The following is a 12,562-nucleotide window of genomic DNA, read 5'->3' as shown; positions in this document are numbered from 1 at the left end:
ATCCTGTCTTTCAGTCACCTCATATAAATGTAATCAAATACAAACATGAGTACATCAACAGCAGGAAAACAAGAGGAACTGTAATTATGGAATGATATGAACACATCTCTACTCAGATGATCAGTACCCAGATCAGCTTTAGGGCCAGGACGATACATGCAGGAATGATTTTCATATAAACTACTGATCTTCATTAGTCTGCTGCTTGGACACCCCACGCACATCAAGACCTGAGGGGAATGTCAGAAAGCAGGACCAAGGTGTTATCCACCTTACTTTGATAAACCAATATACTGTACTGTAACCTGCTGAAAAAAATAGCATAGACCAACATAGTCTAGTGACCAGCCTTTGTTGTGTTTTCTCTGGTGGCCAGCCTTAGATGTGGTTTCCTGGTGACCAGCCTTTACTGTGTTTTGGACCATGGACTTTAATTCACCCACAATTTACATTTAGAATGACTGTCAGGATTAGAAAAATGAATAATTGAGACTACCTAAACCAGCTAATCGGGAACAACAATTTCAGTAACGGTGCAATAAATCCAATTTACAGATTGGATTAGTTTAGAAAAAAGTATGTTATTTATCTTTGTGTAGCATAAAATTAATTAATATATTAATAAATCAATGTACATGCAAAAACAGATATGGAAACAAACTATTTTTAAGAAATCTAACTGCAATAGAGCATCCTGGGAAATATGATAATAATGGATGTGGTTTTGTCAACCAGCTTGACCTTGGAGTATGCTATTGGCCAACAACTCAACAAACAGGTCCTGCTCTCCTTCGGTAAGTTACACTCTCTCTCTCTCTCTCTCTCATTATCTCTCTCTCTCTGTCATTATCTCTCTCTTTCTCTCTCTGTCATTATCTCTCTCTCTGTCATTCTCTCTCTTTCTCTCAATTCACTTTGCTTTATTGGCATGACGTAACAATGTACATATTGCCAAAGCTTACTTTGGATATTTACAATATTAAAATAATAATAAAAATTGTCAACAGGACAACAGTAACAATAACCAAGGGTCAAAATAACCATACATTGAACAATAACAATAAGCATACAGTAGAGGAAATGTGCAGGTTGATTGGTCTGTCAGACACTGTCCCTCATCTTATGGCAGGCAGCAATGTAGTGTGCTGCCAAACCACAGCTCCCTGCGTCCTCCCCCAACAGGATGGGTAGTAGTCTATCCTCATCAGAGAGGTATTTGAAACTTTGAATGAGGGTTTCAAATTTGGGGAAATGACACTCTCTAATTGTTTTATATTTTTTACATTTTGTCAGGAAATGCAGATCTGTGTCTACCCTTCTCAATGGTAAGATTGTGCTCACTGAGCTTGTACTTTGTCAAGTTTTTTTAAAGGTTTTGATCAGTAACCAAGGTTAAATAGTTAGCCACGGTGTACTGTCGATTTAGGGCCAGATAGCACTGCATTTTGCTTTGTGCTTGTGTTTCCCAATAAGCAATGTAGTTTTGTTTTGACTGTGTTGTAATTAGTTTTATTCTGATTGATTGGATGTTCTGGTCCTGAGGCTTCAGTGCGTTAGTAGAACAGGTTTGTGAACTCAGCCCCAAGACCAGATGGATGATGGGACTATTTTCTTTGTTCAGCTCTTGGCATTGCTTGGCTTAGTAATGATATGAGAGGGGTTCACTGTATTTGAGATGGTTCCAAAACTTAATTGCTTTTTTAAAAAAGTTTTTATTATTAGTGGATATTGGCCTAATTCTGCCCTGCATGCATTGTCTGTAGTTTTCCTCTGGACATGTAGGAGAATCTTACAGAACTCTGCATGTAGGGTTTCAATGGGGTGTTTGTCCCATTTGGTGAAATCTTGTTTTGCAAGTAGACCCCACACCTTGCTGATTCAATGACACATTCAATTAGTTTTAGCTAAATTTGAATAGGTATTTCAATTTCAATTTGTTTTTTAATGGCGTAGAATGCCCTGCGTGCTTTCTCTCTCAGTTCATTCACTGCATCATTAAGGTGTCCAGTTGAGCTTATTTTTAAACCTAAGTAATTGTAGTGTGTGCAGTACTCTATATATTTTGTACCAATTGAGAACTTTGGTCTAATTCCCTGAGATCTGGATCTTCTCTGGAAAAGCATTATTTTAGTCTTTCTGGGGTTTACTGCCAGGGCCCAGGTCTGGCAGTACTGCTCTAGTAGGTCCAGGCTCTGCTGTAGGCCATGTGCTGTGGGTGACAGCAGGCATAGGTCATCTGTGAAGAGTAGGCATTTAACCTCTGAATTGTAGAGACTAACACCAGGGGCTGAGGATTTTTCTAGAATAGTGGCCAATACGTTGATGTAAATATTGAAGAGTACAGGGCTCAGATTGCAACCCTGGCGAAGGCCCCGTCCCTGGTTAAAGAATTCTGTTATTTTCTTGCCAATTTTAATGCTGCACGTATTGCCAGTATACATTGATTTAATTATGTAATATGTTTTACCCCGTATACCACTTTCAATAACTTTGTAGAACAGTCCTGTATGCCAAATAGAATCAAATTCTTTTTGGAAGAAAGCAAGCGTATATTTTGCTATTATTTTGGTGGACATATTAATATATCAGGGTGTGTAGGGTGCAAATATGATCAGTCATGCGATGTTTTGGTATAAATCCAATTTGGCTTTTACTCAAGACATTGTGCTTTTTAAGGGAGTTTAGAACTCTTACATTTATAATACTACAGAAAACCTTCCCCAGGTTACTGTTCACACAAATGCCTCTGTAATTGTTAGGGTCAAACTTGTCTCTGTTCTTAAAGATTGGCGTTATGAGTCCTTGATTCCAGATATCAGGGAAATAACTTACACTCAGGATCAAATTAAACAGTTTTAAAATAGCCAATTTAAATTTTGCACTAGTGGGTTTCAGCATCTCCTTTAGGATGCTATCAGGTCTGCATGCTTTTTTAAATTTGAGAGCCTGAAGTTTCTTATAGAGCTCCTGGTCAGTAATTGGGGAGTCCAATGGATTTTGATTATCCTTTATAGCTTTTTCTAATCCATTCAACTTCTCATGAATTTGGCATTGTTCTGCGTTTGTGTCAATTTGAACGGTGTTGTAGAGTGTTTTAAAATGGGTTGTCCATGTCACCATTTTGTATCGCTAATTCCTCTCATTTAGTTTTTTGTAGTTTTTCCCCCCAATTTTGCCAGAAGTTGTTTGTGTTTATGGACTACTCAATTAGTGTCAGCTTTTGCACTGTGCTTTTTTGTTTTTGGTTCTGGATGTACGTTTTTATCATTTTAAAGTCTCACAGTAATGAAGGCGTAATTCACCATTATTTGGGTCTCTGTGCTCTTGGTTGGATTGTAATTTTACAATCTGCATCAAACCAGTTGTCATTTGTGGTCTTTTTAAAAATATTTTGAGAGTTTGGATTTTTTGGTTACAGGTTACTTTCTAGTATTCTTCTGTGCTGTTTTGGGCCCATCTGTATGAATTTCTGATGTTGTATAGCTTACTGGGCTGTGAATGTGTGGTTGTTTCCATGTCTGTTCTTTTGAGGAACAATGTAATTTGGCTGTGATCAGACAGAGGTGTTAGTGGCTTGACAGTGAATGAGCTGAGAGAGAAAGGGTCAATGTCTGTAATCCTATAGTCTACTGTGTTGTGGCCAAGAGGTGAGCAATAGGTGAATCTCCCCAAAGAGTCCCCCTGTAACCTAGCATTAACAAAGTACAGACCCTGGCTTCGACAGAGCTGCAACAGATCCCTTCCGTTTTTGTTGATGGTGCTGTCACTGTTGTTTCTATGGGTGAGATTAAGGCAGTTAGAAACAGTATGGCCTGAAATAAAGCTTTCCCCTCATATGGTCGTTAGATCAGGTAGTATTCCTGTGCGCGCATTTGTGTCCCCACAGATGAGAACATTTCCCTGGATCTCCTCTGAGTAATTTGGGGATTCTGAGGGGGGATATATATTGCGCAAAGGAAAACATATTTTCTGTCAGTACAAGTTATTTTTTCAGTTTTAACCAAATGTGATATTTACCAATTTTGAGGGGATCAATTAGATTTTTTAGTTCGGATTTGTACCAAATTATCAATCCTCCCGAGTCTGTGGGACAGTGAGTGACAATGTCAGCTTTACACCATGTCTCCTACAGAATGATGACGTCAACATCTTTAAGTTTATTGTTGAACTTCAGTGCTAAACTCTTCAGTCCAAAGAATGATGAGATTAGGTCCTGAATGTTCCACATGCTAACTGATAGTGATTTCATATTGCAAAAAGAAAGAATAGCAGTCATAAATACAGTAACTACCAACTATTACGTTGTTAAGAGTGAGATAAACAGGATAACAGCAAAAACAATATATGTTATATACAGTTGAAGTTGGAAGTTTACGTACACCTACGCCAAATAAATTTAAACTCAGTTTTTCCACAATTCCTGACATTTAATCCTAGTAAAAATAACCTGTCTTAGGTCAGTTAGGATCACCACTTTATTTTAAGAATGTGAAATGTCAGAATAATAGTAGAGAGAATGATTTATTTCAGCTTTTATTTCGTTCATCACATTCCCAATGGGTCAGAAGTTTACATACACTCAATTAGTATTTGGTAGAATTTCCTTTAAATTGTTTAACTTGGGTCAAACATTTCAGGTAGCCTACCACAAGCTTCCCACAATAAGTTGGGTGAATTTTGGCCCATTCCTGCTGACAGAGCTGATGTAACTTAGTCAGGTTTGTAGGCCTCCTTGCTCGCACACGCTTTTTCAGTTCTGCCCACAAGTTTTCTATGGGATATAGGTCAGGGCTTTGTGATGGCCACCCCAATACCTTGACTTTGTTGACCTTAAGCATTTTGCCACAACTTTGGAAGTTTGTCTCAAGTATGTCTCAAAGATGTTGCTTCAATATATCCACATAATTTTCCATCGTCATGATGCCATCTATTTTGTGAAGTGCACCAGTCACTCCTGCAGCAAAGCACCCCCACAACATGATGATGCCACCCCCGTACCTCACGGTTGGGATGGTGTTCTTCGGCTTGCAAGCGTCCCCCTTTTTCCTCCAAACATAACGATGGTCATTATGGCCAAACAGTTATATTTTTGTTTCATCAGACCAGAGGACATTTCTCCAAAAAGTACGACCTTTGTCCCCAAGTGCAGCTGCAAACCGTAGTCTGGCTTTTTTATGGCGGTTTTGGAGCAGTGGCTTCTTCCTTGCTGTGCGGCCTTTCAGGTTATGTCGATATAGGACTCATTTTACTGTGGATATAGATAATTTTGTACCTGTTTCCTCCAGCATCTTCACAAGGTCCTTTGCTGTTGTTCTGGGATTGATTTGCACTTTTCGCACCAAAGTACGTTCATCTCTAGGAGACAGAACGCATCTCCTTCCCTGAGCGGTATGATGGCTGTGTGGTCCCATGGTGTTTATACTTGCGTACTATTGTTTGTACAGATGAACGTGGTACCTTCAGGCGTTTGGAAATTGCTCCCAAGGATGAATCGCATCTCTGCATGTCTGGCAGACATATCAGTGTGGATGACGGATCACCACCTCAAGCTGAACCTCGGCAAGACGGAGCTGCTCTTCCTCCCGGGGAAGGACTGCCCGTTCCATGATCTCGCCATCACGGTTGACAACTCCATTGTGTCCTCCTCCCAGAGCGCTAAGAACCTTGGCGTGATCCTGGACAACACCCTGTCGTTCTCAACAAACATCAAGGCGGTGGCCCGTTCCTGTAGGTTCATGCTCTACAACATCCGCAGAGTACGACCCTGCCTCACACAGGAAGCGGCGCAGGTCCTAATCCAGGCACTTGTCATCTCCCGACTGGATTACTGCAACTCGCTGTTGGCTGGGCTCCCTGCCTGTGCCATTAAACCCCTACAACTCATCCAGAACGCCGCAGCCCGTCTGGTGTTCAACCTTCCCAAGTTCTCTCACGTCACCCCGCTCCTCCACTCTCTCCACGGGCTTCCAGTTGAAGCTCGCATCCGCTACAAGACCATGGTGCTTGCCTACGGAGCGGTGAGGGGAACGGCACCTCAGTACCTTCAGGCTCTGATCAGGCCCTACACCCAAACAAGGGCACTGCGTTCATCCACCTCTGGCCTGCTCGCCTCCCTACCACTGAGGAAGTACAGTTCCCGCTCAGCCCAGTCAAAACTGTTCGCTGCTCTGGCACCCCAATGGTGGAACAAACTCCCTCACGACGCCAGGACAGCGGAGTCAATCACCACCTTCCGGAGACACCTGAAACCCCACCTCTTTAAGGAATACCTAGGATAGGATAAAGTAATCCTTCTGAACCCCCCCCCCCCCCCCTTAAAAGATTTAGAGTGGCTGTTCCACTGGATGTCATGAGGTGAATGCACCAATTTGTAAGTCGCTCTGGATAAGAGCATCTGCTAAATGACTTAAATGTAAATGTAAATGAACCAGACTTGTGGAGGTCTACAATGTTTTTCTGAGGTCTTGGCTGTTTTCCTTTGATTTTCCGATGATGTCAAGCAAAGAGGCACTGAGTTTGAAGGTAGGCCTTGAAAGACATCAACAAGTACACCTCCAATTGACTCAAATGATTTCAAGTAGCCTATCAGAAGCTTCTGAAGCCATTACATAATTTTCTGGAATTTTCCAAGCTGTTTAAAGGCACAGTCAACTTAGTGTATGTAAACTTTGTGTATGTAGTGTATGTAAACATTGTGATACAGTGAAATAAGTGAAATAATCTGTCTGTAAACAATTGTTGGAAAAATTACTTGTGTCATGCATAAAGTAGATGTCCTAACCGACTTGCCAAAACTATAGTTTGTGAACAAGAAATTTGTGGAGTGGTTGAAAAACGAGTTTTAATGACTCCAACCTAAGTGTATGTAAACTTCCGACTTCAACTGTATATATATGTTCCTATTCATTGAACAAGTAAACTTTTAGTACAATAGGTGTGTGTGTGTGTGTGTGTGTGTGTGTCTGTGTGTGTGTGTGTGTGTGTATGTGTGTGCGTGTGTTTAGTGCAGATGTACTGGAGGAGCTGTTTAATCTCACTTAATCCTACAGGGTTCTCATGTCCTCTGACGACCTCTTCGTAGCTGCCCTGGTCCTGCTGTTGGGACCCTGTGGAGTGGAGGGGGGCCAGGTCTGGGCCTTGGGGCTTCCTCTCTGGTCTGGTAGAGTTGGTGGTCTGATGCGGGGTAGTAGGCTGGGCCCGGTCCAGTCTGGCTAAGCCGATGAATGTGGTGATGCTCTGGTGGTGTGTGGGGCATGTGGGGTGCGCTGGGTCTGGTGGGGCGTTGAGAGTGCCTGGGGCTCCTTGGTGGTGCAGTGGTCTGGTAGGGGTATCTGGGTGGTCCTCTGCGGCATGGGATGTTTGTCTACCAAGTACCACGTGTGACGACCCTCCCACTCTGTCTGCCGTATTCTCTCTCTGTTCTTGTTTCCTTATTAGGATGCCGGTGGGCGGAGTTGGGAGGGTCGTCAGCTACATGGGAAACACCTGGGCCCAGTGTGTCCCAGGATAAATACACCACTTCCCCATTCATGGAAGAGACTCTCTCCATGCAGACACCTTGATAGATTTTGTTGTGTATCTTGGTGCTTTTTGGTTGTTTGCTTTGGCACCTTTCAACACCCTGCATTATCACATTCATGCATGCTAAACACTCACTTACACTACTGATTACACACACCATTGTATATTGTACTTAGTTACTTTATTTAATAAATATATGTTTTGTTATTCCTTATCTCCACGTGGTCTCCCTTTTGTTACGGGCTTTGAGCCGGTTCGTGATGAGACTTGGCACACATCCCTACTGTCTGCTTCCTCAGGTGCGAGTGGTCGTGCAGATGCTCTGGGGTGATTGTTGGGTGGTGAGCAACGTGCACGTTCGGGAGTAGGCCACACCCTCTGGTGATGTCAGGGTTGACTTTCTGAATGGTATGGGGATGAAAGTCTTTGCGGGGCAGCAGAGTGGAGATGGTGATGTGGGAGTTGGGGAACCACTCAAAGGCCCTCTCTGCTACTATGTTGACCAGAGCTCCCTACTCTCTCCTGCTCCTCTCGCAGGTTGTTGGTGCCGGTGTGAATAATAATGTGGACTGGTGTGCCAAAGTCAGGCTGGGACAGGATGTGGAGTGCATCCTGTGTTTTTGGACACCGTATTTTGGACACCTTGTGGTGGGGGAAGAGTTTATCCTCTTGGATGAATTTCCCATTTGAGTCAATGAGGATGGCCACATCAGTGGGTTTTACGGTCAGGGGATGGGGTACACAGGGCCTGTGTACAAGGAGGGGTGTGTGGGGGTGTGTCAGGGGGGGCCAGAGAGCTCCTCTCTGTAGTAGGTGTCCCCATGTGAGCCTCCTTGTTGACTGGGGGTGTGGGTAAAGGGTTGTCGGTATAGGGGGGGGGGTTGTGGGTGAAGATGGGTCAGTGGGGTCGTTAGGGGCTACAGCTTCTCTCTAGGGGTATCTACATTCTGCTCTCTGTGCTGCAGCACCCTCTTGATGACAGAAAGTTCCTTTGCCATCTCCTCCTTTACCTGCACCAGCTCTCTCCTCATGGTGGCCTTTACCTCCTCAAGAGCTGTGCTCAGCTCCTGGACAGAGTTCTTCAGCTGCGCCCTGCACTGGTTGATCTGGTCCTGTAGTAGCTCTGTGTCTGGGCTCGAGGTGGTGTAGCTCATTAACCCATATCTCTAACAGAGCCAGCCTGTCTCTCAGTAGGCTGATGGTAGTGTGGTCTTGGCTCTGGTGGTGGTAGCAGGCAGGGGGGAGGATAGACCTGTTGTGTGGGTGTAGGCCTGGGCTCCTGCTGTTGGGGTGCCTGAGGGGAGAGGTCGGGGTGCTGTCCTTGTCTTTTTTGTCTTTCCTTGTCTTTTTTGTTTCCTCTATCTTCCTTAGGGTGGGGAAGTCTTGCACAAAAGAGCCCTGGACCATGACAGTGCCGTTCTGGTACATGTTCACCGTCAGAAACCTGTTTTCCTGATCCTTCTCACTGTCCTCAAAAATGTGGATTTGCCTTCTCTTGCAGATGCCTTTCTTTGTGGTATAGCTGAAATGCCTGGTTACAGCTGTATGCCAGGCAGTAGTGTGGTCTGTGTAAAATAACAGGTTTGCAACAGTCCTGTTGTGTGAGCAGTCGGCAAATAAAGTTTCTGGGTTCTCCCTCAGAATTCTGTGTCTAAAATTGATTCTTCCCTTCTCTGATTTGATTCTATTGAGAATTTTCCAGAACATGTGTGGCCATTATACATATCAGGATAGTCAGCAAAACTAGTGCACTCTGTGTGTGCCCTGGGTCATTAGACACCATTAGACATGCACCTGTCGGGGTGTGGACGCGACTGGTTATTCCTGTAACTGTGTTATCGCCTGATATACTGTTGCTATGGTTACACCGCTTGGGTCTTTTCCAGAACATGGGTGTCCCTTTCAGAGGAGTTAGCAGGATGACATTGTCACGTTCCTGGCCTTGTTTTCCTTTTGTATTAGTTCTGTTTAGTGGGTCAGGACATGAGCTTGGTGGGCAGTCTGTGTTGTTTGTTCTATGTTAAGTGTCAGTGTTAATTGACCTTGTATGGCTCTCAATCAGAGGCAGGTGGTTTACGTTTTCCTCTGATTGAGAACCATATATAGGTAGGTTGTTTCACATTGTTTGTTGTGGGTGGTTGTCTTCCGTGACTGTATGTCTACCACACGGGACTGTTTCGTTTGTCGTTTCGTATATGTAGTCTGTTCCTGTTCGTGCGTTCTTCGTAGTTTGTAAGTTCTCAAGTCAGGTCTGTCTACATCGTTTATTTGTTTTGTAGTCTGTTAAAGTGTTTCGTGTTTCGTCTTACTTTAATAAACTTCAGTATGTCATATAACAACGCTGCGCTTTGGTCCAATCCCTACTCCTCTTCGGACGAAGAGGAGGAGAACAACCGTTACAGACATGTCTGGTTATTTCTGTAAAGTGCCAAGGACTGGTCCTACATGCACTCACCTGTCTTAGTCGAGAACATGTCTGTCTTTTTAAACTATTGCTGTGGCTCTACTGTTTCTATGCCCTAATATGAAACCAAACTAAACTTAGTGCAAGGCAATAAGATCACGGTGGCTAAATGCCAGAGGGAATGAGTCATTAAGAGGAGTTACTATGGGTGTGATGTAAGGAGGAAAAATGTATAAGAAGTATGTGCCAAGACTGGAAAGTTAGTTGTTTTCATGAACCAGCTCGGCTTATGTCGTGTCATGGAAAATTGCAAGATTATGTTATAATGCTTGTATTGCATGATAATGGTTGTTTTATTCAACAGAATAGAGTGTTCTGTTAACTGTTGTGTGTGTGTTCCACTGAAGATGGGCCTCTATAGATAGCACTGACAGAGCTATCGATGTCTTTGGGTGATAAAACCTAAAGAGCATTCCAGATAACATGAGGTAATGTTTTTGTGCTATGACATACCAGGAACGAGATTAGAACCTCGTCTTAGGGGCCAAACTGAACGATAATTTATAGCGAATGCTATCTGGGATAGTACTCTCTCTCAAGTAAAAATATTTCTTTGTAAACTGTTCCTAAAATCTGTGGTTCGTCATGTAAATTGAGAGGGGTGTATCTTGACTATAAATGATCTTTGTACTTTTCTGTTGTGACTTTAATGGTTTATTAGAGATGGCGCATCATTGAAAGTCAAAGGCTATTGCAAAGCTCTTATTAAAGATGTAGTTTAAGTATAACTCTGACTGGTGTGTGAAGTTTGTTAAAACTCCTCATTTGGTAAAGCAGAAATATGCCACCACAGATGTAATGAAAGTATATTCAAACTCACAGGCTCAGGTATTTGAGAAATATGATTGACTGAATATTTCCACGACAATAACTGCTGGAAATTCAAAGGGGGGGTCTATTAGTCTCTGCTTCTGCTGCTAGCACTGCCCCAGTGGCCATGTTGCTATGGTTACCACCAGTAAACAGTTGGAACTAGACGGTGAGCTAGTTGGACACATTTTAATTTGGCTAGCTAACACGATTAAGATTGTTTTTTTAAACTCACTGTCAATCTTTTCCTCCTGTGTTGATCTTGAGTTCTAAAATTTGATTAACTATAATTCTTTTGCTAATTTAATCATGTTACTCACTCTTAACCAGTATAACAAGTATAACAAGTCAGGAGTTGTTCTTCTGCATGATTTCTCTCTCCCTCTTCTCCACATTGCTAAGGCCATTGATTCTCTCTCACGCATTGTGTGTTTCTGAATAACAAATGGCACACCTGAAGTTCCCTTGGGGAAAATGCAGTGCATTCAATCAACTGTTGCCCCACCAACATTTCTCCTATTTACTGAGCCACCTTGTAATAGCAGTGGGAAAATATTAGTGAGATGAGTCATTCAAACAGGTTGCTGAAAATGTTATGACGGCAATTTCTACAGTAGCTATTCCTTCAGGTCCTAGATTAAATACTTTGGTCTTTGATGTTCATTTGGATGTAAAACTGAAATAATAGTTTCTGTTCAATATGTAAGCAGCCACAGGAAGACATCCACAATAACAGAAAACGCTCTATCGCTCTCTCAACCCATATGGATAACCTACCCATAACCCTTGCCTTTGGACCCACTATTAAGGGGTGTGAATGTGTGGGCTCAATGAAAATCCAATGACCTTTGTAATGTATAAAACACTGTACAGTACACTAATGGTAGGAAAAGAAAGTGGCATTCTCTCAACCATAGGGTCACACTATTAAGACAGATTATGTTCGCTTTGGTTTTTATTGACACTTTTCTAGATGAAGCTGAACCTTATGGGGCTGTTTCTCAGCCACAGATCAAGCCTAGTTCCATGGACAAAAAAACATAGATACAAATGGTGAATGGAAAATCTCCACCACACCTTGTCAGTTTGTGATGCTTTGTGATGGAAATGACTGATGGAAATAACATTTCTACAAATACCTAGGTGTCTGGCTAGACTGTAAACTCTCCTTCCAGACTCACATTAAGCATCTCCAATCCAAAATTAAATCTAGAATCGGCTTCCTATTTCGCAACAAAGCATCCTTCACTCCTGCTGCCAAACATACTATCCTACCGATCCTTGACTTTGGCGATGTCATTTACAAAATAGCCTCCAACACTCTACTCAGCAAATTGGATGCAGTCTATCACAGTGCCATCCGTTTTGTCACTGTGATCTCTATGCTCTCGTTGGTTGCCTTCGCTTCATATTCGTCGCCCAACCCACTGGCTCCAGGTCATCTATGTTTTTCTTAGGTAAAGCCCCGCCTTATCTCAGCTCACTGGTCACCATAGCAGCACCCACCTGTAGCACGCGCTCCAGCAGGCATATTTCACTGGTAACCCCCAAAGCCAACTCCTAAATTGGCCACCTTTCCTTCCAATTCTCTGCTGCCAATGACTGGAACGAATTGCAAAAATCACTGAAGCTGGAGACTCATATCTCCCTCACTAACTTTAAGCATCAGCTGTCAGAGCAATTTACATATCATTGCACCTGTACATAGCCCATCTGTAAATAGCCCACCCAACTACCTCATGCCCATATTGTTATTTTTATTTTTTG

The sequence above is a fragment of the Salvelinus fontinalis genome, chromosome 19, assembly GCF_029448725.1.
Source record: "Salvelinus fontinalis isolate EN_2023a chromosome 19, ASM2944872v1, whole genome shotgun sequence".
Taxonomy (NCBI): Eukaryota; Metazoa; Chordata; class Actinopteri; order Salmoniformes; family Salmonidae; genus Salvelinus; species Salvelinus fontinalis.
Note: the sequence above shows the minus strand (reverse complement) of the source record.